Consider the following 22,925-nt stretch of genomic DNA (forward strand, 5'->3'; position numbering starts at 1 on the left):
AGACGTTCAGCGACTGATTTTGTCACCTGGGACCCTTTTTCCCAAAGTCATGAGTCTCCATGGAAATAAAGATGGAATTTTAAAAAGAGATCTACAAAAAAAGAAGCCATTAAGTCGTTGCACAGAGAGAACCCACACTTATCCTACCTTAGTTTCCTGAAGGTTTAAGCTGAAAAACTCTGTAGATATCCCCAATCCATGGAGCGAATAGGCCGAAACCACATGCCGAAAGGAGCCCGCTGAGATTGGCCAGGGGAAACAAACTTCCGTACGGGAGATGCCCACGGACAGAGCCTTATTTAATGGATTCCTGACTTTAGTTTGCAGCAGAACATAACGTAGACGTTCAGCGACTGATTTTGTCACCTGGGACCCTTTTTCCCAAAGTCATGAGTTAGAAAACTAAGGAAAAAGGAGGTAAAATCCTAGAGGGAGCGTAAGGAACCTTAAAGGTAGAAAGAAACCAAAGTCTTAAGTCTCCAGAGACTCCATGGAAATAAAGATGGAAATTTAAAAAGAGATCTACAAAAAAAGAAGCCATTAAGTCGTTGCACCGAGAGAACCCACACTTATCCTACCTCAGTTTCCTTAAGGTTTAAGTACCTATAGGTACTGCTATCAGTACCTATTCTAAGGACTGGGACACATGTGAGATCCCCACTGGTGTCGGCCGGGGCAGCCAACATGCGCAACATGGTCGGTTAGCTCAGCTGGTTAGAGCGTGGTGCTAATAACGCCAAGGTCGCGGGTTCGATCCCCGTATGGGCCAGTCCGTCTCCTCTTTTTTGACCGTACCAGTCTCAAACTCCTTTTTCTCCCTACTGCCTAGATCTGGTGGGTGGAAATTGCTGCTGTCTTCATTTAAGCAGGTTACCGTGATGGCAAGCACCATACCCATTCCTCGTTAGTATAGTGGTGAGTATCCCCGCCTGTCACGCGGGAGACCGGGGTTCGATTCCCCGACAGGGAGGCAATTGTTTTCTTTGTGCACCAAAGAAAACTCAGGAAAAAGGAATCCAAAGTCTTAAGTCTCCAGAGTCTCCAGAGTCTCCATGGAAATAAAGATGGAATTTTAAAAAGAGATCTACAAAAAAAGAAGCCATTAAGTCGTTGCACAGAGAGAACCCACACTTATCCTACCTCAGTTTCCTGAAGGTTTAAGCTGAAAAACTCTGTAGATATCCCCAATCCATGGAGCGAATAGGCCGAAACCACATGCCGAAAGGAGCCCGCTGAGATTGGCCAGGGGAAACAAACGTCCGTACGGGAGATGCCCACGGACAGAGCCTTATTTAATGGATTCCTGACATTAGTTTGCAGCAGAGCATAACGTAGACGTTCAGCGACTGATTTTGTCACCTGGGACCCTTTTTCCCAAAGTCATGAGTTAGAAAACTAAGGAAAAAGGAGGTAAAATCCTAGAGGGAGCGTAAGGAACCTTAAAGGTAGAAAGAAACCAAAGTCTTAAGTCTCCAGAGACTCCATGGAAATAAAGATGGAAATTTAAAAAGAGATCTACAAAAAAAGAAGCCATTAAGTCGTTGCACCGAGAGAACCCACACTTATCCTACCTCAGTTTCCTTAAGGTTTAAGCTGAAAAACTCTGTAGATATCCCCAATCCATGGAGCGAATAGGCCGAAACCACATGCTGAAAGGAGCCCGCTGAGATTGGCCAGGGGAAACAAACGTCCGTACGGGAGATGCCCACGGCCAGAGCCTTATCCAATGGATTCCTGACATTAGTTTGCAGCACAGCATATACCAGAGTCAATAACTTGTAAAGTAGACGGTCAGCGACTGATTTCGTCACCTGGGACCGTTTGCCCAAAGTCATGAGTTAGTTGCAGCTGAAATGCGGACTGCAGCTTTCCCTCAATCACTGGCGCTACAACAAGGCCCCGTGTAGCCCATGCCTAAGGCCTATGGCTTTTAGATTGCAAACTCTTCCAGGTGCCGTGTTATTTCCTATACTTTCTGATTCCTTCTCTTGTGGAATAAAGTTTCGAATACAGTTCCCAGTTCACAGTCAGCCCTAGCACTCGTGATGTCGCCTCTGACAAGGACAGAGAAAGAGACACCCTTCCCTTTCTCCACACTGCTATCAGTACCTATTCTAAGGACTGGGACACATGTGAGATCCCCACTGGTGTCGGCCGGGGCAGCCGACATGCGCAACATGGCCGGTTAGCTCAGCTGGTTAGAGCGTGGTGCTAATAACGCCAAGGTCGCGGGTTCGATCCCCGTACGGGCCAGTCCGTCTCCTCTTTTTTGACCGTACCAGTCTCAAACTCCTTTTTCTCCCTACTGCCTAGATCTGGTGGGTGGAAATTGCTGCTGTCTTCATTTAAGCAGGTTACCGTGATGGCAAGCACCATACCCATTCCTCGTTAGTATAGTGGTGAGTATCCCCGCCTGTCACGCGGGAGACCGGGGTTCGATTCCCCGACGGGGAGGCAATTGTTTTCTTTGTGCACCAAAGAAAACTCAGGAAAAAGGAATCCAAAGTCTTAAGTCTCCAGAATCTCCAGAGTCTCTATGGAAATAAAGATGGAATTTTAAAAAGAGATCTACAAAAAAAGAAGCCATTAAGTCGTAGCACAGAGAGAACCCACACTTATCCTACCTCAGTTTCCTGAAGGTTTAAGCTGAAAAACTCTGTAGATATCCCCAATCCATGGAGCGAATAGGCCGAAACCACATGCCGAAAGGAGCCCGCTGAGATTGGCCAGGGGAAACAAACGTCCGTACGGGAGATGCCCACGGACAGAGCCTTATTTAATGGATTCCTGACATTAGTTTGCAGCAGAGCATAACGTAGACGTTCAGCGACTGATTTTGTCACCTGGGATCCTTTTTCCCAAAGTCATGAGTTAGAAAACTAAGGAAAAAGGAGGTAAAATCCTAGAGGGAGCGTAAGGAACCTTAAAGGTAGAAAGAAACCAAAGTCTTAAGTCTCCAGAGTCTCCATGGAAATAAAGATGGAATTTTAAAAAGAGATCTACAAAAAAAGAAGCCATTAAGTTGTTGCACAGAGAGAACCCACACTTATCCTACCTCAGTTTCCTTAAGGTTTAAGCTGAAAAACTCTGTAGATATCCCCAATCCATGGAGCGAATAGGCCGAAACCACATGCCGAAAGGAGCCCGCTGAGATTGGCCAGGGGAAACAAACGTCCGTACGGGAGATGCCCACGGCCAGAGCCTTATCCAATGGATTCCTGACATTAGTTTGCAGCACAGCATATACCAGAGTCAATAACTTGTAAAGTAGACGGTCAGCGACTGATTTCGTCACCTGGGACCCGTTTGCCCAAAGTCATGAGTTAGTTGCAGCTGAAATGCGGACTCTAGCTTTCCCTCAATCACTGGCGCTACAACAAGGCCCCGTGTAGCCCATGCCTAAGGCCTATGGCTTTTAGATTGCAAACTCTTCCAGGTGCCGTGTTATTTCCTATACTTTCTGATTCCTTCTCTTGTGGAATAAAGTTTCGAATACAGTTCCCAGTTCACAGTCAGCCCTAGCACTCGTGATGTCGCCTCTGACAAGGACAGAGAAAGAGACACCCTTCCCTTTCTCCACACTGCTATCAGTACCTATTCTAAGGACTGGGACACATGTGAGATCCCCACTGGTGTCGGCCGGGGCAGCCGACATGCGCAACTTGGCCGGTTAGCTCAGCTGGTTAGAGCGTGGTGCTAATAACGCCAAGGTCGCGGGTTCGATCCCCGTACGGGCCAGTCCGTCTCCTCTTTTTTGACCGTACCAGTCTCAAACTCCTTTTTCTCCCTACTGCCTAGATCTGGTGGGTGGAAATTGCTGCTGTCTTCATTTAAGCAGGTTACCGTGATGGCAAGCACCATACCTATTCCTCGTTAGTATAGTGGTGAGTATCCCCGCCTGTCACGCGGGAGACCGGGGTTCGATTCCCCGACGGGGAGGCAATTATTTTCTTTGTGCACCAAAGAAAACTCAGGAAAAAGGAATCCAAAGTCTTAAGTCTCCAGAGTCTCCATGGAAATAAAGATGGAATTTTAAAAAGAGATCTACAAAAAAAGAAGCCATTAAGTCGTTGCACAGAGAGAACCCACACTTATCCTACCTCAGTTTCCTGAAGGTTTAAGCTGAAAAACTCTGTAGATATCCCCAATCCATGGAGCGAATAGGCCGAAACCACATGCCGAAAGGAGCCCGCTGAGATTGGCCAGGGGAAACAAACGTCCGTACGGGAGATGCCCACGGACAGAGCCTTATTTAATGGATTCCTGACATTAGTTTGCAGCAGAGCATAACGTAGACGTTCAGCGACTGATTTTGTCACCTGGGACCCTTTTTCCCAAAGTCATGAGTCTCCATGGAAATAAAGATGGAATTTTAAAAAGAGATCTACAAAAAAAGAAGCCATTAAGTCGTTGCACAGAGAGAACCCACACTTATCCTACCTTAGTTTCCTGAAGGTTTAAGCTGAAAAACTCTGTAGATATCCCCAATCCATGGAGCGAATAGGCCGAAACCACATGCCGAAAGGAGCCCGCTGAGATTGGCCAGGGGAAACAAACTTCCGTACGGGAGATGCCCACGGACAGAGCCTTATTTAATGGATTCCTGACTTTAGTTTGCAGCAGAACATAACGTAGACGTTCAGCGACTGATTTTGTCACCTGGGACCCTTTTTCCCAAAGTCATGAGTTAGAAAACTAAGGAAAAAGGAGGTAAAATCCTAGAGGGAGCGTAAGGAACCTTAAAGGTAGAAAGAAACCAAAGTCTTAAGTCTCCAGAGACTCCATGGAAATAAAGATGGAAATTTAAAAAGAGATCTACAAAAAAAGAAGCCATTAAGTCGTTGCACCGAGAGAACCCACACTTATCCTACCTCAGTTTCCTTAAGGTTTAAGTACCTATAGGTACTGCTATCAGTACCTATTCTAAGGACTGGGACACATGTGAGATCCCCACTGGTGTCGGCCGGGGCAGCCAACATGCGCAACATGGTCGGTTAGCTCAGCTGGTTAGAGCGTGGTGCTAATAACGCCAAGGTCGCGGGTTCGATCCCCGTATGGGCCAGTCCGTCTCCTCTTTTTTGACCGTACCAGTCTCAAACTCCTTTTTCTCCCTACTGCCTAGATCTGGTGGGTGGAAATTGCTGCTGTCTTCATTTAAGCAGGTTACCGTGATGGCAAGCACCATACCCATTCCTCGTTAGTATAGTGGTGAGTATCCCCGCCTGTCACGCGGGAGACCGGGGTTCGATTCCCCGACAGGGAGGCAATTGTTTTCTTTGTGCACCAAAGAAAACTCAGGAAAAAGGAATCCAAAGTCTTAAGTCTCCAGAGTCTCCAGAGTCTCCATGGAAATAAAGATGGAATTTTAAAAAGAGATCTACAAAAAAAGAAGCCATTAAGTCGTTGCACAGAGAGAACCCACACTTATCCTACCTCAGTTTCCTGAAGGTTTAAGCTGAAAAACTCTGTAGATATCCCCAATCCATGGAGCGAATAGGCCGAAACCACATGCCGAAAGGAGCCCGCTGAGATTGGCCAGGGGAAACAAACGTCCGTACGGGAGATGCCCACGGACAGAGCCTTATTTAATGGATTCCTGACATTAGTTTGCAGCAGAGCATAACGTAGACGTTCAGCGACTGATTTTGTCACCTGGGACCCTTTTTCCCAAAGTCATGAGTTAGAAAACTAAGGAAAAAGGAGGTAAAATCCTAGAGGGAGCGTAAGGAACCTTAAAGGTAGAAAGAAACCAAAGTCTTAAGTCTCCAGAGACTCCATGGAAATAAAGATGGAAATTTAAAAAGAGATCTACAAAAAAAGAAGCCATTAAGTCGTTGCACCGAGAGAACCCACACTTATCCTACCTCAGTTTCCTTAAGGTTTAAGCTGAAAAACTCTGTAGATATCCCCAATCCATGGAGCGAATAGGCCGAAACCACATGCTGAAAGGAGCCCGCTGAGATTGGCCAGGGGAAACAAACGTCCGTACGGGAGATGCCCACGGCCAGAGCCTTATCCAATGGATTCCTGACATTAGTTTGCAGCACAGCATATACCAGAGTCAATAACTTGTAAAGTAGACGGTCAGCGACTGATTTCGTCACCTGGGACCGTTTGCCCAAAGTCATGAGTTAGTTGCAGCTGAAATGCGGACTGCAGCTTTCCCTCAATCACTGGCGCTACAACAAGGCCCCGTGTAGCCCATGCCTAAGGCCTATGGCTTTTAGATTGCAAACTCTTCCAGGTGCCGTGTTATTTCCTATACTTTCTGATTCCTTCTCTTGTGGAATAAAGTTTCGAATACAGTTCCCAGTTCACAGTCAGCCCTAGCACTCGTGATGTCGCCTCTGACAAGGACAGAGAAAGAGACACCCTTCCCTTTCTCCACACTGCTATCAGTACCTATTCTAAGGACTGGGACACATGTGAGATCCCCACTGGTGTCGGCCGGGGCAGCCGACATGCGCAACATGGCCGGTTAGCTCAGCTGGTTAGAGCGTGGTGCTAATAACGCCAAGGTCGCGGGTTCGATCCCCGTACGGGCCAGTCCGTCTCCTCTTTTTTGACCGTACCAGTCTCAAACTCCTTTTTCTCCCTACTGCCTAGATCTGGTGGGTGGAAATTGCTGCTGTCTTCATTTAAGCAGGTTACCGTGATGGCAAGCACCATACCCATTCCTCGTTAGTATAGTGGTGAGTATCCCCGCCTGTCACGCGGGAGACCGGGGTTCGATTCCCCGACGGGGAGGCAATTGTTTTCTTTGTGCACCAAAGAAAACTCAGGAAAAAGGAATCCAAAGTCTTAAGTCTCCAGAGTCTCCAGAGTCTCCATGGAAATAAAGATGGAATTTTAAAAAGAGATCTACAAAAAAAGAAGCCATTAAGTCGTTGCACAGAGAGAACCCACACTTATCCTACCTCAGTTTCCTGAAGGTTTAAGCTGAAAAACTCTGTAGATATCCCCAATCCATGGAGCGAATAGGCCGAAACCACATGCCGAAAGGAACCCGCTGAGATTGGCCAGGGGAAACAAACGTCCGTACGGGAGATGCCCACGGACAGAGCCTTATTTAATGGATTCCTGACATTAGTTTGAAGAAAGAGCATAACGTAGACGTTCAGCGACTGATTTTGTCACCTGGGACCCGTTTTCCCAAAGTCATGAGTTAGAAAACTAAGGAAAAAGGAGGTAAAATCCTAGAGAGAGCGTCAGGAACCTTAAAGGTAGAAAGAAACCAAAGTCTTAAGTCTCCAGAGACTCCATGGAAATAAAGATGGAAATTTAAAAAGAGATCTACAAAAAAAGAAGCCATTAAGTCGTTGCACCGAGAGAACCCACACTTATCCTACCTCAGTTTCCTTAAGGTTTAAGTACCTATAGGTACTGCTATCAGTACCTATTCTAAGGACTGGGACACATGTGAGATCCCTACTGGTGTCGGCCGGGGCAGCCAACATGCGCAACATGGTCGGTTAGCTCAGCTGGTTAGAGCGTGGTGCTAATAACGCCAAGGTTGCGGGTTCGATCCCCGTACGGGCCAGTCCGTCTCCTCTTTTTTGACCGTACCAGTCTCAAACTCCTTTTTCTCCCTACTGCCTAGATCTGGTGGGTGGAAATTGCTGCTGTCTTCATTTAAGCAGGTTACCGTGATGGCAAGCACCATACCCATTCCTCATTAGTATAGTGGTGAGTATCCCCGCCTGTCACGCGGGAGACTGGGGTTCGATTCCCCGACGGGGAGGCAATTGTTTTCTTTGTGCACCAAAGAAAACTCAGGAAAAAGGAATCCAAAGTCTTAAGTCTCCAGAGTCTCCAGAGTCTCCATGGAAATAAAGATGGAATTTTAAAAAGAGATCTACAAAAAAAGAAGCCATTAAGTCGTTGCACAGAGAGAACCCACACTTATCCTACCTCAGTTTCCTGAAGGTTTAAGCTGAAAAACTCTGTAGATATCCCCAATCCATGGAGCGAATAGGCCGAAACCACATGCCGAAAGGAGCCCGCTGAGATTGGCCAGGGGAAACAAACGTCCGTACGGGAGATGCCCACGGACAGAGCCTTATTTAATGGATTCCTGACATTAGTTTGCAGCAGAGCATAACGTAGACGTTCAGCGACTGATTTTGTCACCTGGCACCCTTTTTCCCAAAGTCATGAGTCTCCATGGAAATAAAGATGGAATTTTAAAAAGAGATCTACAAAAAAAGAAGCCATTAAGTCGTTGCACAGAGAGAACCCACACTTATCCTACCTCAGTTTCCTGAAGGTTTAAGCTGAAAAACTCTGTAGATATCCCCAATCCATGGAGCGAATAGGCCGAAACCACATGCCGAAAGGAGCCCGCTGAGATTGGCCAGGGGAAACAAACGTCCGTACGGGAGATGCCCACGGACAGAGCCTTATTTAATGGATTCCTGACATTAGTTTGCAGCAGAGCATAACGTAGACGTTCAGCGACTGATTTTGTCACCTGGGACCCTTTTTCCCAAAGTCATGAGTTAGAAAACTAAGGAAAAAGGAGGTAAAATCCTAGAGGGAGCGTAAGGAACCTTAAAGGTAGAAAGAAACCAAAGTCTTAAGTCTCCAGAGACTCCATGGAAATAAAGATGGAAATTTAAAAAGAGATCTACAAAAAAAGAAGCCATTAAGTTGTTGCACCGAGAGAACCCACACTTATCCTACCTCAGTTTCCTTAAGGTTTAAGCTGAAAAACTCTGTAGATATCCCCAATCCATGGAGCGAATAGGCCGAAACCACATGCCGAAAGGAGCCCGCTGAGATTGGCCAGGGGAAACAAACGTCCGTACGGGAGATGCCCACGGCCAGAGCCTTATCCAATGGATTCCTGACATTAGTTTGCAGCACAGCATATACCAGAGTCAATAACTTGTAAAGTAGACGGTCAGCGACTGATTTCGTCACCTGGGACCCGTTTGCCCAAAGTCATGAGTTAGTTGCAGCTGAAATGCGGACTGCAGCTTTCCCTCAATCTTTGGCGCTACAACAAGGCCCCGTGTAGCCCATGCCTAAGGCCTATGGCTTTTAGATTGCAAACTCTTCCAGGTGCCGTGTTATTTCCTATACTTTCTGATTCCTTCTCTTGTGGAATAAAGTTTCGAATACAGTTCCCAGTTCACAGTCAGCCCTAGCACTCGTGATGTCGCCTCTGACAAGGACAGAGAAAGAGACACCCTTCCCTTTCTCCACACTGCTATCAGTACCTATTCTAAGGACTGGGACACATGTGAGATCCCCACTGGTGTCGGCCGGGGCAGCCGACATGCGCAACATGGCCGGTTAGCTCAGCTGGTTAGAGCGTGGTGCTAATAACGCCAAGGTCGCGGGTTCGATCCCCGTACGGGCCAGTCCGTCTCCTCTTTTTTGACCGTACCAGTCTCAAACTCCTTTTTCTCCCTACTGCCTAGATCTGGTGGGTGGAAATTGCTGCTGTCTTCATTTAAGCAGGTTACCGTGATGGCAAGCACCATACCCATTCCTCGTTAGTATAGTGGTGAGTATCCCCGCCTGTCACGCGGGAGACCGGGGTTCGATTCCCCGACGGGGAGGCAATTGTTTTCTTTGTGCACCAAAGAAAACTCAGGAAAAAGGAATCCAAAGTCTTAAGTCTCCAGAGTCTCCAGAGTCTCCATGGAAATAAAGATGGAATTTTAAAAAGAGATCTACAAAAAAAGAAGCCATTAAGTCGTTGCACAGAGAGAACCCACACTTATCCTACCTCAGTTTCCTGAAGGTTTAAGCTGAAAAACTCTGTAGATATCCCCAATCCATGGAGCGAATAGGCCGAAACCACATGCCGAAAGGAGCCCGCTGAGATTGGCCAGGGGAAACAAACGTCCGTACGGGAGATGCCCACGGACAGAGCCTTATTTAATGGATTCCTGACATTAGTTTGCAGCAGAGCATAACGTAGACGTTCAGCGACTGATTTTGTCACCTGGGACCCTTTTTCCCAAAGTCATGAGTTAGAAAACTAAGGAAAAAGGAGGTAAAATCCTAGAGGGAGCGTAAGGAACCTTAAAGGTAGAAAGAAACCAAAGTCTTAAGTCTCCAGAGACTCCATGGAAATAAAGATGGAAATTTAAAAAGAGATCTACAAAAAAAGAAGCCATTAAGTCGTTGCACCGAGAGAACCCACACTTATCCTACCTCAGTTTCCTTAAGGTTTAAGCTGAAAAACTCTGTAGATATCCCCAATCCATGGAGCGAATAGGCCGAAACCACATGCTGAAAGGAGCCCGCTGAGATTGGCCAGGGGAAACAAACGTCCGTACGGGAGATGCCCACGGCCAGAGCCTTATCCAATGGATTCCTGACATTAGTTTGCAGCACAGCATATACCAGAGTCAATAACTTGTAAAGTAGACGGTCAGCGACTGATTTCGTCACCTGGGACCCGTTTGCCCAAAGTCATGAGTTAGTTGCAGCTGAAATGCGGACTGCAGCTTTCCCTCAATCTTTGGCGCTACAACAAGGCCCCGTGTAGCCCATGCCTAAGGCCTATGGCTTTTAGATTGCAAACTCTTCCAGGTGCCGTGTTATTTCCTATACTTTCTGATTCCTTCTCTTGTGGAATAAAGTTTCGAATACAGTTCCCAGTTCACAGTCAGCCCTAGCACTCGTGATGTCGCCTCTGACAAGGACAGAGAAAGAGACACCCTTCCCTTTCTCCACACTGCTATCAGTACCTATTCTAAGGACTGGGACACATGTGAGATCCCCACTGGTGTCGGCCGGGGCAGCCGACATGCGCAACATGGCCGGTTAGCTCAGCTGGTTAGAGCGTGGTGCTAATAACGCCAAGGTCGCGGGTTCGATCCCCGTACGGGCCAGTCCGTCTCCTCTTTTTTGACCGTACCAGTCTCAAACTCCTTTTTCTCCCTACTGCCTAGATCTGGTGGGTGGAAATTGCTGCTGTCTTCATTTAAGCAGGTTACCGTGATGGCAAGCACCATACCCATTCCTCGTTAGTATAGTGGTGAGTATCCCCGCCTGTCACGCGGGAGACCGGGGTTCGATTCCCCGACGGGGAGGCAATTGTTTTCTTTGTGCACCAAAGAAAACTCAGGAAAAAGGAATCCAAAGTCTTAAGTCTCCAGAGTCTCCAGAGTCTCCATGGAAATAAAGATGGAATTTTAAAAAGAGATCTACAAAAAAAGAAGCCATTAAGTCGTTGCACAGAGAGAACCCACACTTATCCTACCTCAGTTTCCTGAAGGTTTAAGCTGAAAAACTCTGTAGATATCCCCAATCCATGGAGCGAATAGGCCGAAACCACATGCCGAAAGGAGCCCGCTGAGATTGGCCAGGGGAAACAAACGTCCGTACGGGAGATGCCCACGGACAGAGCCTTATTTAATGGATTCCTGACATTAGTTTGCAGCAGAGCATAACGTAGACGTTCAGCGACTGATTTTGTCACCTGGGACCCTTTTTCCCAAAGTCATGAGTTAGAAAACTAAGGAAAAAGGAGGTAAAATCCTAGAGGGAGCGTAAGGAACCTTAAAGGTAGAAAGAAACCAAAGTCTTAAGTCTCCAGAGACTCCATGGAAATAAAGATGGAAATTTAAAAAGAGATCTACAAAAAAAGAAGCCATTAAGTCGTTGCACCGAGAGAACCCACACTTATCCTACCTCAGTTTCCTTAAGGTTTAAGCTGAAAAACTCTGTAGATATCCCCAATCCATGGAGCGAATAGGCCGAAACCACATGCTGAAAGGAGCCCGCTGAGATTGGCCAGGGGAAACAAACGTCCGTACGGGAGATGCCCACGGCCAGAGCCTTATCCAATGGATTCCTGACATTAGTTTGCAGCACAGCATATACCAGAGTCAATAACTTGTAAAGTAGACGGTCAGCGACTGATTTCGTCACCTGGGACCCGTTTGCCCAAAGTCATGAGTTAGTTGCAGCTGAAATGCGGACTGCAGCTTTCCCTCAATCACTGGCGCTACAACAAGGCCCCGTGTAGCCCATGCCTAAGGCCTATGGCTTTTAGATTGCAAACTCTTCCAGGTGCCGTGTTATTTCCTATACTTTCTGATTCCTTCTCTTGTGGAATAAAGTTTCGAATACAGTTCCCAGTTCACAGTCAGCCCTAGCACTCGTGATGTCGCCTCTGACAAGGACAGAGAAAGAGACACCCTTCCCTTTCTCCACACTGCTATCAGTACCTATTCTAAGGACTGGGACACATGTGAGATCCCCACTGGTGTCGGCCGGGGCAGCCGACATGCGCAACATGGCCGGTTAGCTCAGCTGGTTAGAGCGTGGTGCTAATAACGCCAAGGTCGCGGGTTCGATCCCCGTACGGGCCAGTCCGTCTCCTCTTTTTTGACCGTACCAGTCTCAAACTCCTTTTTCTCCCTACTGCCTAGATCTGGTGGGTGGAAATTGCTGCTGTCTTCATTTAAGCAGGTTACCGTGATGGCAAGCACCATACCCATTCCTCGTTAGTATAGTGGTGAGTATCCCCGCCTGTCACGCGGGAGACCGGGGTTCGATTCCCCGACGGGGAGGCAAATGTTTTCTTTATGCACCAAAGAAAACTCAGGAAAAAGGAATCCAAAGTCTTAAGTCTCCAGAGTCTCCAGAGACTCCATGGAAATAAAGATGGAATTTTAAAAAGAGATCTACAAAAAAAGAAGCCATTAAGTCGTTGCACAGAGAGAACCCACACTTATCCTATCTCAGTTTCCTGAAGGTTTAAGCTGAAAAACTCTGTAGATATCCCCAATCCATGGAGCGAATAGGCCGAAACCACATGCCGAAAGGAGCCCGCTGAGATTGGCCAGGGGAAACAAACGTCCGTACGGGAGATGCCCACGGACAGAGCCTTATTTAATGGATTCCTGACATTAGTTTGCAGCAGAGCATAACGTAGACGTTCAGCGACTGATTTTGTCACCTGGGACCCTTTTTCCCAAAGTCATGAGTTAGAAAACTAAGGAAAAAGGAGGTAAAATCCTAGAGGGAGCGTAAGGAACCTTAAAGGTAGAAAGAAACCAAAGTCTTAAGTCTCCAGAGACTCCATGGAAATAAAGATGGAAATTTAAAAAGAGATCTACAAAAAAAGAAGCCATTAGGTTGTTGCACCGAGAGAACCCACACTTATCCTACCTCAGTAGACGGTCAGCGACTGATTTCGTCACCTGGGACCCGTTTGCCCAAAGTCATGAGTTAGTTGCAGCTGAAATGCGGACTGCAGCTTTCCCTCAATCACTGGCGCTACAACAAGGCCCCGTGTAGCCCATGCCTAAGGCCTATGGCTTTTAGATTGCAAACTCTTCCAGGTGCCGTGTTATTTCCTATACTTTCTGATTCCTTCTCTTGTGGAATAAAGTTTCGAATACAGTTCCCAGTTCACAGTCAGCCCTAGCACTCGTGATGTCGCCTCTGACAAGGACAGAGAAAGAGACACCCTTCCCTTTCTCCACACTGCTATCAGTACCTATTCTAAGGACTGGGACACATGTGAGATCCCCACTGGTGTCGGCCGGGGCAGCCGACATGCGCAACATGGCCGGTTAGCTCAGCTGGTTAGAGCGTGGTGCTAATAACGCCAAGGTCGCGGGTTCGATCCCCGTACGGGCCAGTCCGTCTCCTCTTTTTTGACCGTACCAGTCTCAAACTCCTTTTTCTCCCTACTGCCTAGATCTGGTGGGTGGAAATTGCTGCTGTCTTCATTTAAGCAGGTTACCGTGATGGCAAGCACCATACCCATTCCTCGTTAGTATAGTGGTGAGTATCCCCGCCTGTCACGCGGGAGACCGGGGTTCGATTCCCCGACGGGGAGGCAATTGTTTTCTTTATGCACCAAAGAAAACTCAGGAAAAAGGAATCCAAAGTCTTAAGTCTCCAGAGTCTCCAGAGACTCCATGGAAATAAAAATGGAATTTTAAAAAGAGATCTACAAAAAAAGAAGCCATTAAGTCGTTGCACAGAGAGAACCCACACTTATCCTATCTCAGTTTCCTGAAGGTTTAAGCTGAAAAACTCTGTAGATATCCCCAATCCATGGAGCGAATAGGCCGAAACCACATGCCGAAAGGAGCCCGCTGAGATTGGCCAGGGGAAACAAACGTCCGTACGGGAGATGCCCACGGACAGAGCCTTATTTAATGGATTCCTGACATTAGTTTGCAGCAGAGCATAACGTAGACGTTCAGCGACTGATTTTGTCACCTGGGACCCTTTTTCCCAAAGTCATGAGTTAGAAAACTAAGGAAAAAGGAGGTAAAATCCTAGAGGGAGCGTAAGGAACCTTAAAGGTAGAAAGAAACCAAAGTCTTAAGTCTCCAGAGACTCCATGGAAATAAAGATGGAAATTTAAAAAGAGATCTACAAAAAAAGAAGCCATTAAGTTGTTGCACCGAGAGAACCCACACTTATCCTACCTCAGTTTCCTTAAGGTTTAAGTACCTCTAGGTACTGCTATCAGTACCTATTCTAAGGACTGGGACACATGTGAGATCCCCACTGGTGTCGGCCGGGGCAGCCGACATGCGCAACATGGCCGGTTAGCTCAGCTGGTTAGAGCGTGGTGCTAATAACGCCAAGGTCGCGGGTTCGATCCCCGTACGGGCCAGTCCGTCTCCTCTTTTTTGACCGTACCAGTCTCAAACTCCTTTTTCTCCCTACTGCCTAGATCTGGTGGGTGGAAATTGCTGCTGTCTTCATTTAAGCAGGTTACCGTGATAGCAAGCACCATACCCATTCCTCGTTAGTATAGTGGTGAGTATCCCCGCCTGTCACGCGGGAGACCGGGGTTCGATTCCCCGACGGGGAGGCAATTGTTTTCTTTGTGCACCAAAGAAAACTCAGGAAAAAGGAATCCAAAGTCTTAAGTCTCCAGAGTCTCCAGAGACTCCATGGAAATAAAGATGGAATTTTAAAAAGAGATCTACAAAAAAAGAAGCCATTAAGTCGTTGCACAGAGAGAACCCACACTTATCCTATCTCAGTTTCCTGAAGGTTTAAGCTGAAAAACTCTGTAGATATCCCCAATCCATGGAGCGAATAGGCCGAAACCACATGCCGAAAGGAGCCCGCTGAGATTGGCCAGGGGAAACAAACGTCCGTACGGGAGATGCCCACGGACAGAGCCTTATTTAATGGATTCCTGACATTAGTTTGCAGCAGAGCATAACGTAGACGTTCAGCGACTGATTTTGTCACCTGGGACCCTTTTTCCCAAAGTCATGAGTTAGAAAACTAAGGAAAAAGGAGGTAAAATCCTAGAGGGAGCGTAAGGAACCTTAAAGGTAGAAAGAAACCAAAGTCTTAAGTCTCCAGAGACTCCATGGAAATAAAGATGGAAATTTAAAAAGAGATCTACAAAAAAAGAAGCCATTAAGTTGTTGCACCGAGAGAACCCACACTTATCCTACCTCAGTTTCCTTAAGGTTTAAGTACCTCTAGGTACTGCTATCAGTACCTATTCTAAGGACTGGGACACATGTGAGATCCCCACTGGTGTCGGCCGGGGCAGCCGACATGCGCAACATGGCCGGTTAGCTCAGCTGGTTAGAGCGTGGTGCTAATAACGCCAAGGTCGCGGGTTCGATCCCCGTACGGGCCAGTCCGTCTCCTCTTTTTTGACCGTACCAGTCTCAAACTCCTTTTTCTCCCTACTGCCTAGATCTGGTGGGTGGAAATTGCTGCTGTCTTCATTTAAGCAGGTTACCGTGATAGCAAGCACCATACCCATTCCTCGTTAGTATAGTGGTGAGTATCCCCGCCTGTCACGCGGGAGACCGGGTTCGATTCCCCGACGGGGAGGCAATTGTTTTCTTTGTGCACCAAAGAAAACTCAGGAAAAAGGAATCCAAAGTCTTAAGTCTCCAGAGTCTCCAGAGTCTCCATGGAAATAAAGATGGAATTTTAAAAAGAGATCTACAAAAAAAGAAGCCATTAAGTCGTTGCACAGAGAGAACCCACACTTATCCTACCTCAGTTTCCTGAAGGTTTAAGCTGAAAAACTCTGTAGATATCCCCAATCCCTGGAGCGAATAGGCCGAAACCACATGCCGAAAGGAGCCCGCTGAGATTGGCCAGGGGAAACAAACGTCCGTACGGGAGATGCCCACGGACAGAGCCTTATTTAATGGATTCCTGACATTAGTTTGCAGCAGAGCATAACGTAGACGTTCAGCGACTGATTTTGTCACCTGGGACCCTTTTTCCCAAAGTCATGAGTTAGAAAACTAAGGAAAAAGGAGGTAAAATCCTAGAGGGAGCGTAAGGAACCTTAAAGGTAGAAAGAAACCAAAGTCTTAAGTCTCCAGAGACTCCATGGAAATAAAGATGGAAATTTAAAAAGAGATCTACAAAAAAAGAAGCCATTAGGTTGTTGCACCGAGAGAACCCACACTTATCCTACCTCAGTTTCCTTAAGGTTTAAGCTAAAAAAACTCTGTAGATATCCCCAATCCATGGAGCGAATAGGCCGAAACCACATGCCGAAAGGAGCCCGCTGAGATTGGCCAGGGGAAACAAACGTCCGTACGGGAGATGCCCACGGCCAGAGCCTTATCCAATGGATTCCTGACATTAGTTTGCAGCACAGCATATACCAGAGTCAATAACTTGTAAAGTAGACGGTCAGCGACTGATTTCGTCACCTGGGACCCGTTTGCCCAAAGTCATGAGTTAGTTGCAGCTGAAATGCGGACTGCAGCTTTCCCTCAATCACTGGCGCTACAACAAGGCCCCGTGTAGCCCATGCCTAAGGCCTATGGCTTTTAGATTGCAAACTCTTCCAGGTGCCGTGTTATTTCCTATACTTTCTGATTCCTTCTCTTGTGGAATAAAGTTTCGAATACAGTTCCCAGTTCACAGTCAGCCCTAGCACTCGTGATGTCGCCTCTGACAAGGACAGAGAAAGAGACACCCTTCCCTTTCTCCACACTGCTATCAGTACCTATTCTAAGGACTGGGACACATGTGAGATCCCCACTGGTGTCGGCCGGGGCAGCCACCATGCGCAACATGGCCGGTTAGCTCAGCTGGTTAGAGCGTGGTGCTAATAACGCCAAGGTCGCGTGTTCGATCCCCGTACGGGCCAGTCCGTCTCCTCTTTTTTGACCGTACCAGTCTCAAACTCCTTTCTCTCCCTACTGCCTAGATCTGGTGGGTGGAAATTGCTGCTGTCTTCATTTAAGCAGGTTACCGTGATGGCAAGCACCATACCCATTCCTCGTTAGTATAGTGGTGAGTATCCCCGCCTGTCACGCGGGAGACCGGGGTTCGATTCCCCGACGGGGAGGCAATTGTTTTCTTTGTGCACCAAAGAAAACTCAGGAAAAAGGAATCCAAAGTCTTAAGTCTCCAGAATCTCCAGAGTCTCCATGGAAATAAAGATGGAATTTTAAAAAGAGATCTACAAAAAAAGAAGCCATTAAGTCGTAGCACAGAGAGAACCCACACTTATCCTACCTCAGTTTCCTGAAGGTTTAAGCTGAAAAACTCTGTAGATATCCCCAATTCATGGAGCGAATAGGCCGAAACCACATGCCGAAAGGAGCCCGCTGAGATTGGCCAGGGGAAACAAACGTCCGTACGGGAGATGCCCACGGACAGAGCCTTATTTAATGGATTCCTGACATTAGTTTGCAGCAGAGCATAACGTAGACGTTCAGCGACTGATTTTGTCACCTGGGATCCTTTTTCCCAAAGTCATGAGTTAGAAAACTAAGGAAAAAGGAGGTAAAATCCTAGAGGGAGCGTAAGGAACCTTAAAGGTAGAAAGAAACCAAAGTCTTAAGTCTCCAGAGTCTCCATGGAAATAAAGATGGAATTTTAAAAAGAGATCTACAAAAAAAGAAGCCATTAAGTTGTTGCACAGAGAGAACCCACACTTATCCTACCTCAGTTTCCTTAAGGTTTAAGCTGAAAAACTCTGTAGATATCCCCAATCCATGGAGCGAATAGGCCGAAACCACATGCCGAAAGGAGCCCGCTGAGATTGGCCAGGGGAAACAAACGTCCGTACGGGAGATGCCCACGGCCAGAGCCTTATCCAATGGATTCCTGACATTAGTTTGCAGCACAGCATATACCAGAGTCAATAACTTGTAAAGTAGACGGTCAGCGACTGATTTCGTCACCTGGGACCCGTTTGCCCAAAGTCATGAGTTAGTTGCAGCTGAAATGCGGACTCTAGCTTTCCCTCAATCACTGGCGCTACAACAAGGCGCCGTGTAGCCCATGCCTAAGGCCTATGGCTTTTAGATTGCAAACTCTTCCAGGTGCCGTGTTATTTCCTATACTTTCTGATTCCTTCTCTTGTGGAATAAAGTTTCGAATACAGTTCCCAGTTCACAGTCAGCCCTAGCACTCGTGATGTCGCCTCTGACAAGGACAGAGAAAGAGACACCCTTCCCTTTCTCCACACTGCTATCAGTACCTATTCTAAGGACTGGGACACATGTGAGATCCCCACTGGTGTCGGCCGGGGCAGCCGACATGCGCAACTTGGCCGGTTAGCTCAGCTGGTTAGAGCGTGGTGCTAATAACGCCAAGGTCGCGGGTTCGATCCCCGTACGGGCCAGTCCGTCTCCTCTTTTTTGACCGTACCAGTCTCAAACTCCTTTTTCTCCCTACTGCCTAGATCTGGTGGGTGGAAATTGCTGCTGTCTTCATTTAAGCAGGTTACCGTGATGGCAAGCACCATACCCATTCCTCGTTAGTATAGTGGTGAGTATCCCCGCCTGTCACGCGGGAGACCGGGGTTCGATTCCCCGACGGGGAGGCAATTATTTTCTTTGTGCACCAAAGAAAACTCAGGAAAAAGGAATCCAAAGTCTTAAGTCTCCAGAGTCTCCATGGAAATAAAGATGGAATTTTAAAAAGAGATCTACAAAAAAAGAAGCCATTAAGTCGTTGCACAGAGAGAACCCACACTTATCCTACCTCAGTTTCCTGAAGGTTTAAGCTGAAAAACTCTGTAGATATCCCCAATCCATGGAGCGAATAGGCCGAAACCACATGCCGAAAGGAGCCCGCTGAGATTGGCCAGGGGAAACAAACGTCCGTACGGGAGATGCCCACGGACAGAGCCTTATTTAATGGATTCCTGACATTAGTTTGCAGCAGAGCATAACGTAGACGTTCAGCGACTGATTTTGTCACCTGGGACCCTTTTTCCCAAAGTCATGAGTTAGAAAACTAAGGAAAAAGGAGGTAAAATCCTAGAGGGAGCGTAAGGAACCTTAAAGGTAGAAAGAAACCAAAGTCTTAAGTCTCCAGAGACTCCATGGAAATAAAGATGGAAATTTAAAAAGAGATCTACAAAAAAAGAAGCCATTAGGTTGTTGCACCGAGAGAACCCACACTTATCCTACCTCAGTAGACGGTCAGCGACTGATTTCGTCACCTGGGACCCGTTTGCCCAAAGTCATGAGTTAGTTGCAGCTGAAATGCGGACTGCAGCTTTCCCTCAATCACTGGCGCTACAACAAGGCCCCGTGTAGCCCATGCCTAAGGCCTATGGCTTTTAGATTGCAAACTCTTCCAGGTGCCGTGTTATTTCCTATACTTTCTGATTCCTTCTCTTGTGGAATAAAGTTTCGAATACAGTTCCCAGTTCACAGTCAGCCCTAGCACTCGTGATGTCGCCTCTGACAAGGACAGAGAAAGAGACACCCTTCCCTTACTCCACACTGCTATCAGTACCTATTCTAAGGACTGGGACACATGTGAGATCCCCACTGGTGTCGGCCGGGGCAGCCGACATGCGCAACATGGCCGGTTAGCTCAGCTGGTTAGAGCGTGGTGCTAATAACGCCAAGGTCGCGGGTTCGATCCCCGTACGGGCCAGTCCGTCTCCTCTTTTTTGACCGTACCAGTCTCAAACTCCTTTTTCTCCCTACTGCCTAGATCTGGTGGGTGGAAATTGCTGCTGTCTTCATTTAAGCAGGTTACCGTGATGGCAAGCACCATACCCATTCCTCGTTAGTATAGTGGTGAGTATCCCCGCCTGTCACGCGGGAGACCGGGGTTCGATTCCCCGACGGGGAGGCAATTGTTTTCTTTATGCACCAAAGAAAACTCAGGAAAAAGGAATCCAAAGTCTTAAGTCTCCAGAGTCTCCAGAGACTCCATGGAAATAAAGATGGAATTTTAAAAAGAGATCTACAAAAAAAGAAGCCATTAAGTCGTTGCACAGAGAGAACCCACACTTATCCTATCTCAGTTTCCTGAAGGTTTAAGCTGAAAAACTCTGTAGATATCCCCAATCCATGGAGCGAATAGGCCGAAACCACATGCCGAAAGGAGCCCGCTGAGATTGGCCAGGGGAAACAAACGTCCGTACGGGAGATGCCCACGGACAGAGCCTTATTTAATGGATTCCTGACATTAGTTTGCAGCAGAGCATAACGTAGACGTTCAGCGACTGATTTTGTCACCTGGGACCCTTTTTCCCAAAGTCATGAGTCTCCATGGAAATAAAGATGGAATTTTAAAAAGAGATCTACAAAAAAAGAAGCCATTAAGTCGTTGCACAGAGAGAACCCACACTTATCCTACCTTAGTTTCCTGAAGGTTTAAGCTGAAAAACTCTGTAGATATCCCCAATCCATGGAGCGAATAGGCCGAAACCACATGCCGAAAGGAGCCCGCTGAGATTGGCCAGGGGAAACAAACTTCCGTACGGGAGATGCCCACGGACAGAGCCTTATTTAATGGATTCCTGACTTTAGTTTGCAGCAGAACATAACGTAGACGTTCAGCGACTGATTTTGTCACCTGGGACCCTTTTTCCCAAAGTCATGAGTTAGAAAACTAAGGAAAAAGGAGGTAAAATCCTAGAGGGAGCGTAAGGAACCTTAAAGGTAGAAAGAAACCAAAGTCTTAAGTCTCCAGAGACTCCATGGAAATAAAGATGGAAATTTAAAAAGAGATCTACAAAAAAAGAAGCCATTAAGTCGTTGCACCGAGAGAACCCACACTTATCCTACCTCAGTTTCCTTAAGGTTTAAGCTGAAAAACTCTGTAGATATCCCCAATCCATGGAGCGAATAGGCCGAAACCACATGCTGAAAGGAGCCCGCTGAGATTGGCCAGGGGAAACAAACGTCCGTACGGGAGATGCCCACGGCCAGAGCCTTATCCAATGGATTCCTGACATTAGTTTGCAGCACAGCATATACCAGAGTCAATAACTTGTAAAGTAGACGGTCAGCGACTGATTTCGTCACCTGGGACCGTTTGCCCAAAGTCATGAGTTAGTTGCAGCTGAAATGCGGACTGCAGCTTTCCCTCAATCACTGGCGCTACAACAAGGCCCCGTGTAGCCCATGCCTAAGGCCTATGGCTTTTAGATTGCAAACTCTTCCAGGTGCCGTGTTATTTCCTATACTTTCTGATTCCTTCTCTTGTGGAATAAAGTTTCGAATACAGTTCCCAGTTCACAGTCAGCCCTAGCACTCGTGATGTCGCCTCTGACAAGGACAGAGAAAGAGACACCCTTCCCTTTCTCCACACTGCTATCAGTACCTATTCTAAGGACTGGGACACATGTGAGATCCCCACTGGTGTCGGCCGGGGCAGCCGACATGCGCAACATGGCCGGTTAGCTCAGCTGGTTAGAGCGTGGTGCTAATAACGCCAAGGTCGCGGGTTCGATCCCCGTACGGGCCAGTCCGTCTCCTCTTTTTTGACCGTACCAGTCTCAAACTCCTTTTTCTCCCTACTGCCTAGATCTGGTGGGTGGAAATTGCTGCTGTCTTCATTTAAGCAGGTTACCGTGATGGCAAGCACCATACCCATTCCTCGTTAGTATAGTGGTGAGTATCCCCGCCTGTCACGCGGGAGACCGGGGTTCGATTCCCCGACGGGGAGGCAATTGTTTTCTTTGTGCACCAAAGAAAACTCAGGAAAAAGGAATCCAAAGTCTTAAGTCTCCAGAGTCTCCAGAGTCTCCATGGAAATAAAGATGGAATTTTAAAAAGAGATCTACAAAAAAAGAAGCCATTAAGTCGTTGCACAGAGAGAACCCACACTTATCCTACCTCAGTTTCCTGAAGGTTTAAGCTGAAAAACTCTGTAGATATCCCCAATCCATGGAGCGAATAGGCCGAAACCACATGCCGAAAGGAACCCGCTGAGATTGGCCAGGGGAAACAAACGTCCGTACGGGAGATGCCCACGGACAGAGCCTTATTTAATGGATTCCTGACATTAGTTTGAAGAAAGAGCATAACGTAGACGTTCAGCGACTGATTTTGTCACCTGGGACCCGTTTTCCCAAAGTCATGAGTTAGAAAACTAAGGAAAAAGGAGGTAAAATCCTAGAGAGAGCGTCAGGAACCTTAAAGGTAGAAAGAAACCAAAGTCTTAAGTCTCCAGAGACTCCATGGAAATAAAGATGGAAATTTAAAAAGAGATCTACAAAAAAAGAAGCCATTAAGTCGTTGCACCGAGAGAACCCACACTTATCCTACCTCAGTTTCCTTAAGGTTTAAGTACCTATAGGTACTGCTATCAGTACCTATTCTAAGGACTGGGACACATGTGAGATCCCTACTGGTGTCGGCCGGGGCAGCCAACATGCGCAACATGGTCGGTTAGCTCAGCTGGTTAGAGCGTGGTGCTAATAACGCCAAGGTTGCGGGTTCGATCCCCGTACGGGCCAGTCCGTCTCCTCTTTTTTGACCGTACCAGTCTCAAACTCCTTTTTCTCCCTACTGCCTAGATCTGGTGGGTGGAAATTGCTGCTGTCTTCATTTAAGCAGGTTACCGTGATGGCAAGCACCATACCCATTCCTCATTAGTATAGTGGTGAGTATCCCCGCCTGTCACGCGGGAGACTGGGGTTCGATTCCCCGACGGGGAGGCAATTGTTTTCTTTGTGCACCAAAGAAAACTCAGGAAAAAGGAATCCAAAGTCTTAAGTCTCCAGAGTC

At 47.2% G+C, this 22,925-nt stretch overlaps 24 non-coding genes across 24 annotated transcripts; all 24 read left to right on the top strand.

Moving 5' to 3' along the window:
• The first annotated feature begins 2,179 nt into the window (after nucleotides 1–2,179).
• TRNAI-AAU (transfer RNA isoleucine (anticodon AAU)) lies at nucleotides 2,180–2,253 on the top strand. The gene has a single exon. It is a non-coding gene; the product is annotated as a tRNA-Ile (tRNA).
• Nucleotides 2,254–2,382: 129 nt separating this feature from the next.
• Nucleotides 2,383–2,454, top strand: TRNAD-GUC (transfer RNA aspartic acid (anticodon GUC)). The gene has a single exon. It is a non-coding gene; the product is annotated as a tRNA-Asp (tRNA).
• Nucleotides 2,455–3,664: 1,210 nt separating this feature from the next.
• TRNAI-AAU (transfer RNA isoleucine (anticodon AAU)) lies at nucleotides 3,665–3,738 on the top strand. Its single transcript has one exon. It is a non-coding gene; the product is annotated as a tRNA-Ile (tRNA).
• Nucleotides 3,739–3,867: 129 nt separating this feature from the next.
• TRNAD-GUC (transfer RNA aspartic acid (anticodon GUC)) lies at nucleotides 3,868–3,939 on the top strand. The gene has a single exon. It is a non-coding gene; the product is annotated as a tRNA-Asp (tRNA).
• A 2,533-nt stretch (nucleotides 3,940–6,472) lies between these two features.
• Nucleotides 6,473–6,546, top strand: TRNAI-AAU (transfer RNA isoleucine (anticodon AAU)). The gene has a single exon. It is a non-coding gene; the product is annotated as a tRNA-Ile (tRNA).
• A 129-nt stretch (nucleotides 6,547–6,675) lies between these two features.
• On the top strand, nucleotides 6,676–6,747 carry TRNAD-GUC (transfer RNA aspartic acid (anticodon GUC)). The gene has a single exon. It is a non-coding gene; the product is annotated as a tRNA-Asp (tRNA).
• A 2,544-nt stretch (nucleotides 6,748–9,291) lies between these two features.
• TRNAI-AAU (transfer RNA isoleucine (anticodon AAU)) lies at nucleotides 9,292–9,365 on the top strand. Its single transcript has one exon. It is a non-coding gene; the product is annotated as a tRNA-Ile (tRNA).
• Nucleotides 9,366–9,494: 129 nt separating this feature from the next.
• Nucleotides 9,495–9,566, top strand: TRNAD-GUC (transfer RNA aspartic acid (anticodon GUC)). The gene has a single exon. It is a non-coding gene; the product is annotated as a tRNA-Asp (tRNA).
• A 1,210-nt stretch (nucleotides 9,567–10,776) lies between these two features.
• On the top strand, nucleotides 10,777–10,850 carry TRNAI-AAU (transfer RNA isoleucine (anticodon AAU)). The gene has a single exon. It is a non-coding gene; the product is annotated as a tRNA-Ile (tRNA).
• A 129-nt stretch (nucleotides 10,851–10,979) lies between these two features.
• Nucleotides 10,980–11,051, top strand: TRNAD-GUC (transfer RNA aspartic acid (anticodon GUC)). The gene has a single exon. It is a non-coding gene; the product is annotated as a tRNA-Asp (tRNA).
• Nucleotides 11,052–12,261: 1,210 nt separating this feature from the next.
• TRNAI-AAU (transfer RNA isoleucine (anticodon AAU)) lies at nucleotides 12,262–12,335 on the top strand. Its single transcript has one exon. It is a non-coding gene; the product is annotated as a tRNA-Ile (tRNA).
• A 129-nt stretch (nucleotides 12,336–12,464) lies between these two features.
• On the top strand, nucleotides 12,465–12,536 carry TRNAD-GUC (transfer RNA aspartic acid (anticodon GUC)). Its single transcript has one exon. It is a non-coding gene; the product is annotated as a tRNA-Asp (tRNA).
• Nucleotides 12,537–13,538: 1,002 nt separating this feature from the next.
• TRNAI-AAU (transfer RNA isoleucine (anticodon AAU)) lies at nucleotides 13,539–13,612 on the top strand. Its single transcript has one exon. It is a non-coding gene; the product is annotated as a tRNA-Ile (tRNA).
• A 129-nt stretch (nucleotides 13,613–13,741) lies between these two features.
• TRNAD-GUC (transfer RNA aspartic acid (anticodon GUC)) lies at nucleotides 13,742–13,813 on the top strand. The gene has a single exon. It is a non-coding gene; the product is annotated as a tRNA-Asp (tRNA).
• Nucleotides 13,814–14,531: 718 nt separating this feature from the next.
• TRNAI-AAU (transfer RNA isoleucine (anticodon AAU)) lies at nucleotides 14,532–14,605 on the top strand. The gene has a single exon. It is a non-coding gene; the product is annotated as a tRNA-Ile (tRNA).
• Nucleotides 14,606–14,734: 129 nt separating this feature from the next.
• TRNAD-GUC (transfer RNA aspartic acid (anticodon GUC)) lies at nucleotides 14,735–14,806 on the top strand. Its single transcript has one exon. It is a non-coding gene; the product is annotated as a tRNA-Asp (tRNA).
• Nucleotides 14,807–15,524: 718 nt separating this feature from the next.
• On the top strand, nucleotides 15,525–15,598 carry TRNAI-AAU (transfer RNA isoleucine (anticodon AAU)). Its single transcript has one exon. It is a non-coding gene; the product is annotated as a tRNA-Ile (tRNA).
• Nucleotides 15,599–17,212: 1,614 nt separating this feature from the next.
• TRNAD-GUC (transfer RNA aspartic acid (anticodon GUC)) lies at nucleotides 17,213–17,284 on the top strand. Its single transcript has one exon. It is a non-coding gene; the product is annotated as a tRNA-Asp (tRNA).
• A 1,210-nt stretch (nucleotides 17,285–18,494) lies between these two features.
• TRNAI-AAU (transfer RNA isoleucine (anticodon AAU)) lies at nucleotides 18,495–18,568 on the top strand. The gene has a single exon. It is a non-coding gene; the product is annotated as a tRNA-Ile (tRNA).
• Nucleotides 18,569–18,697: 129 nt separating this feature from the next.
• On the top strand, nucleotides 18,698–18,769 carry TRNAD-GUC (transfer RNA aspartic acid (anticodon GUC)). Its single transcript has one exon. It is a non-coding gene; the product is annotated as a tRNA-Asp (tRNA).
• A 993-nt stretch (nucleotides 18,770–19,762) lies between these two features.
• TRNAI-AAU (transfer RNA isoleucine (anticodon AAU)) lies at nucleotides 19,763–19,836 on the top strand. Its single transcript has one exon. It is a non-coding gene; the product is annotated as a tRNA-Ile (tRNA).
• A 129-nt stretch (nucleotides 19,837–19,965) lies between these two features.
• On the top strand, nucleotides 19,966–20,037 carry TRNAD-GUC (transfer RNA aspartic acid (anticodon GUC)). The gene has a single exon. It is a non-coding gene; the product is annotated as a tRNA-Asp (tRNA).
• A 1,549-nt stretch (nucleotides 20,038–21,586) lies between these two features.
• On the top strand, nucleotides 21,587–21,660 carry TRNAI-AAU (transfer RNA isoleucine (anticodon AAU)). The gene has a single exon. It is a non-coding gene; the product is annotated as a tRNA-Ile (tRNA).
• A 129-nt stretch (nucleotides 21,661–21,789) lies between these two features.
• Nucleotides 21,790–21,861, top strand: TRNAD-GUC (transfer RNA aspartic acid (anticodon GUC)). Its single transcript has one exon. It is a non-coding gene; the product is annotated as a tRNA-Asp (tRNA).
• Nucleotides 21,862–22,925: the final 1,064 nt, after the last annotated feature.

This window comes from Hyla sarda, unplaced genomic scaffold (assembly GCF_029499605.1).
Source record: "Hyla sarda isolate aHylSar1 unplaced genomic scaffold, aHylSar1.hap1 scaffold_205, whole genome shotgun sequence".
Taxonomy (NCBI): domain Eukaryota; kingdom Metazoa; phylum Chordata; class Amphibia; order Anura; family Hylidae; genus Hyla; species Hyla sarda.